At 59.5% G+C, this 4080-nt stretch overlaps 3 non-coding genes across 3 annotated transcripts in view; all 3 read right to left on the reverse strand.

Annotated features, from left to right (window-relative positions):
• The window catches only part of LOC145655562 (28S ribosomal RNA), a 4149-nt gene extending 3972 nt beyond the window's left edge, over positions 1-177 (reverse strand). The window contains exon 1 of the ribosomal RNA XR_014121626.1: positions 1-177. This exon is cut by the window's left edge and continues 3972 nt beyond it. This is a non-coding gene — a ribosomal RNA (28S ribosomal RNA).
• A 617-nt stretch (positions 178-794) lies between these two features.
• LOC145655563 (5.8S ribosomal RNA) lies at positions 795-948 on the reverse strand. Its single transcript, XR_014121627.1, has one exon. It is a non-coding gene; the product is annotated as a 5.8S ribosomal RNA (ribosomal RNA).
• Positions 949-1830: 882 nt separating this feature from the next.
• Positions 1831-3669, reverse strand: LOC145655565 (18S ribosomal RNA). The gene has a single exon (XR_014121629.1). It is a non-coding gene; the product is annotated as an 18S ribosomal RNA (ribosomal RNA).
• Positions 3670-4080: the final 411 nt, after the last annotated feature.

Below are 4080 nucleotides of genomic sequence, written 5' to 3' on the forward strand. Positions count from 1 at the left end.
AGGAAGAAAACAGACTTCCATACGCCACAATTCCCCTCGCCCGCACCCGGACGGGGGATTCAGCGCTGGGCTCTTCCCTCTTCGCTCGCCGCTACTGAGGGAATCCTTGTTAGTTTCTTTTCCTCCGCTTAGTAATATGCTTAAATTCAGCGGGTTGTCTCGTCTGATCTGAGGTCGCTCCCGAGTTCGCTCTGGAGGGTTGCCCAGAAGCGTGAACACCGCCGGGTTAGGGGACGAGTCCCTTTTCACCCGGGCTAACGAGGACACAGGTCGGGACGTCACGGACGTGCCACGGACAGGTCGGCCCGTAAGGAAAACGCCAGAGGCAGAGCCACCCGAACCCCGACCCCCCCCACCCCCCCCACCGGGGGAGGGGGGGGGGGAACGCATGTAACAACAACCTCCCTCCGCTCGCGCACGTAACGGAACAGAACAGACACCTTTCCGTGATCCGCCTGCGCAGGGGGTGAGAAAAGAAGCGAAAACGTGGGCAGCCAAAGCGGAGAGAACCCACCGGCAGCCACGCTCGCTTCTTTCTCGGGCGCAGGGGACCACGTTCCTGGCCAGGCCAGGAGCGGAGCCGAAACGAACCGAAACGAACCGAAGCGGGGGAGGAGAAGCTTGTGCACGGAGAACGGGCACTCAACCGCAGCGAACCCACCGACCGGATCTCACCGAGACAGCGCCCGGGAACCGTCTGCTTTTAGGAAGACGGAGGCCAGGGGGCACCCCCCCACCTACGAACCTCCAACCGCGGTCCCGCCTGAGAAGGCAGGTCCGACAGATAGGAATAGCGACCCTCAGACAGGCGTAGCCCCGGGATGGACCCGGGGCCGCAATGTGCGTTCGAAATGTCGATGATCAATGTGTCCTGCAATTCACATTAGTTCTCGCAGCTGGCTGCGTTCTTCATCGACGCACGAGCCAAGTGATCCACCGCTAAGAGTTGTACTCTTTTATTTCAGGCTCAGTTTAGGTCTTTCACCACGACTACAAAGACAGGTTTAAAAGGTTTCACCAACCGGTCAGGCGCCCCCGTCTGCGAGTGTTGAAACGGGCGCGGGGTTGCGCTTTGCCCACACGCCCCACGTGGCAGACGAGTCAGTCTTTGAACCGCGGCCCTCCGCGCCCGCCCCGTCCGACCCCTCGAAAGGGGTGGAACTCACGTAGCGTGGGCCAAGCCCTAGGTACCTGCCGGGGGTCCCCCTGAGACTCCTTTCTGAGAGAGAGAAGCAGGGGAACCGGCTGCGCCACCCACCACCACCACGCCCCAGGACGCCGGTGGGCGGACGAACACAGGAAGGGCCATGGCCTGCCCCACGAGGAGCAGCGCTCGCAACCCCCCCCGGAAAGTCCGCTCGTCAGCGAGCAAGGGGACGGGGATGAATGACAAGGACAACAAAATAGGAAAACCCCTCGCGGTGGACGGAGGCAGCGGCCGTGCGAGCGAGAGGGAGGGCGCGGGACGGACCCGTACGACCCGCTCGACTCGCAGGCGCTTCTCCTGCCGGCAAGGTGAGGGGAAACCGGCCTTCGCCCGACGAGCGGGGACGCCGAGTTTTTTGAACGACGCGTCTCTCGCGCTGGAACCCAGAGAATACCGGGGCCTGCGGGGGGGGGGTGCTGAAGGACGACGCGGAGGAAGAGGCGGAGGACGAGGAAGGGGTGGGAGGGACTAGGCTCCTCCTTTATGCCTTCTGTCCAGCCTGACCTGCAAGCGACCACGTGTAACAGCAACCCCGAAGACCCTTTCGACCCTGGGCCCCGACGCGGGGGGACGGCGAAGTCGAGGGGGTCGGGAGAGGAGGCACGCCGGACAGCGTTACCCGTTAATGATCCTTTCGCAGGTTCACCTACGAAAACCTTGTTACGACTTTTACTTCCTCTAGATAGTCAAGTTTGATCGACTTCTCGGCGCTCCGCCAAGGCCCGCGAGGAGCCCCGGCGGGGCCGATCCGAGGACCTCACTAAACCATCCGATCGGTAGTAGCGACGGGCGGTGTGTACAAAGGGCAGGGACTTAATCAACGCGAGCTTATGACCCGCGCTTACTGGGAATTCCTCGTTCATGGGGAATAATTGCAATCCCCAGTCCCCATCACGAATGGGGTTCAGCGGATTACCCGCACCTCTCGGTGTAGGGTAGGCACACGCTGATCCAACCATTGTGGCGCGCGTGCAGCCCCGGACATCTAAGGGCATCACAGACCTGTTATTGCTCCATCTCGCGTGGCTGAACGCCACTTGTCCCTCTAAGAAGTTTGACGCCGACCGCGGAGGGCCGCGTAACTATTTAGCATGCCGGAGTCTCGTTCGTTATCGGAATTAACCAGACAAATCGCTCCACCAACTAAGAACGGCCATGCACCACCACCCACAGAATCGAGAAAGAGCTATCAATCTGTCAATCCTTTCCGTGTCCGGGCCGGGTGAGGTTTCCCGTGTTGAGTCAAATTAAGCCGCAGGCTCCACTCCTGGTGGTGCCCTTCCGTCAATTCCTTTAAGTTTCAGCTTTGCAACCATACTCCCCCCGGAACCCACAGACTCGTGGTTTCCCTCACGCTGCCCGGCGGGTCATGGGAATAACGCCGCCGGATCGCGGGTCGGCATAGTTTACGGTCGGAACTACGACGGTATCTGATCGTCTTCGAACCTCCGACTTTCGTTCTTGATTAATGAAAACATTCTTGGCAAATGCTTTCGCTTTCGTCCGTCTTGCGCCGGTCCAAGAATTTCACCTCTAGCGGCGCAATACGAATGCCCCCGGCCGTCCCTCTTAATCATGGCCCTGGTTCAGGAAACCCACAAAATAGAACCGGAGTCCTATTCCATTATTCCTAGCTCAGGTATTCAGGCGAGAAGCGGGCCCGCTTTGAACACTCTAATTTTTTCAAAGTAAACGCTCCGAGCCCCGTCCGGACACCCAGCCAAGGGCATCCGGGGGGCACCGGGAGACAGGGTCTGAGACAGGCGGTGGCACGCCTCGCGGCGGACCGCCAGCCCACTCCCGACATCCAACTACGAGCTTTTTAACTGCAGCAACTTTAATATACGCTATTGGAGCTGGAATTACCGCGGCTGCTGGCACCAGACTTGCCCTCCAATGGGTCCTCACCCATGGGTTTAGGATACGCTCATTCCGATTACAGGGCCTCGAAAGAGACCTGTATCGTTATTTTTCGTCACTACCTCCCCGTGTCGGGAATGGGTAATTTGCGCGCCTGCTGCCTTCCTTGGATGTGGTAGCCGTTTCTCAGGCTCCCTCTCCGGAATCGAACCCTGATTCCCCGTTACCCGTGGTCACCATGGTAGCCGACTATGGTACCATCGAAAGTTGATAGGGCAGACATTCGAATGAGACGTCGCCGCCGCGGAGGGCGCGCGATCGGCCCGAGGTTATCTAGAGTCACCAAAGCGGCCGGGGGGCCCGAGCCCCCCGGATGGGTTTTGGGTCTGATAAATGCACGCATCCCCCGAAGGGTCAGCGCTCGTTTGCATGTATTAGCTCTAGAATTACCACAGTTATCCGAGTAACGTGTGGAGCGATCAAAGGAACCATAACTGATTTAATGAGCCATTCGCAGTTTCACTGTACCGGCCGTGTGCACTTAGACCTGCATGGCTTAATCTTTGAGACAAGCATATGTTACTGGCAGGATCAACCAGGTAGTTTGCACCGTGGTCTGGGATGAACCACGAGTGACATCCGCCTCCCCTTCCGGGGGCTAGGAAGCAGCGGGTTGTAAGTGCGTGCGCCGTCAGGTCCAGACGCCATACAGGGCTACCCAGGACAGCTTCCGCGGCCAGTGTAAACGTGCTCGCGCACCGCCCTCTGGCCTTCGGACGCCGACCTCTCACCTTGATGCAAAGCTGTCCCATCCGGTCATGCCCGCACCGTACCCCGTCCACCTCCTCCGGAGGTGCGGACGGCCGACTCCAGGTGCTTTCGGCGTTCCCTCTCTTCACGCCGTTTTGATTTTCGTGGGCCGCTGGTGGGGGGACAAGGGAAAGACCTCGTCGAATTCCCTCCCCCCTAGCCTCGCTCAACCTACGTTTCGTGATGTAACCAAGAAGAGTGAT

Source organism: Electrophorus electricus, unplaced genomic scaffold (assembly GCF_041902795.1).
Source record: "Electrophorus electricus isolate QZ-2024a unplaced genomic scaffold, ASM4190279v1 Scaffold280, whole genome shotgun sequence".
NCBI lineage: Eukaryota > Metazoa > Chordata > Actinopteri > Gymnotiformes > Gymnotidae > Electrophorus > Electrophorus electricus.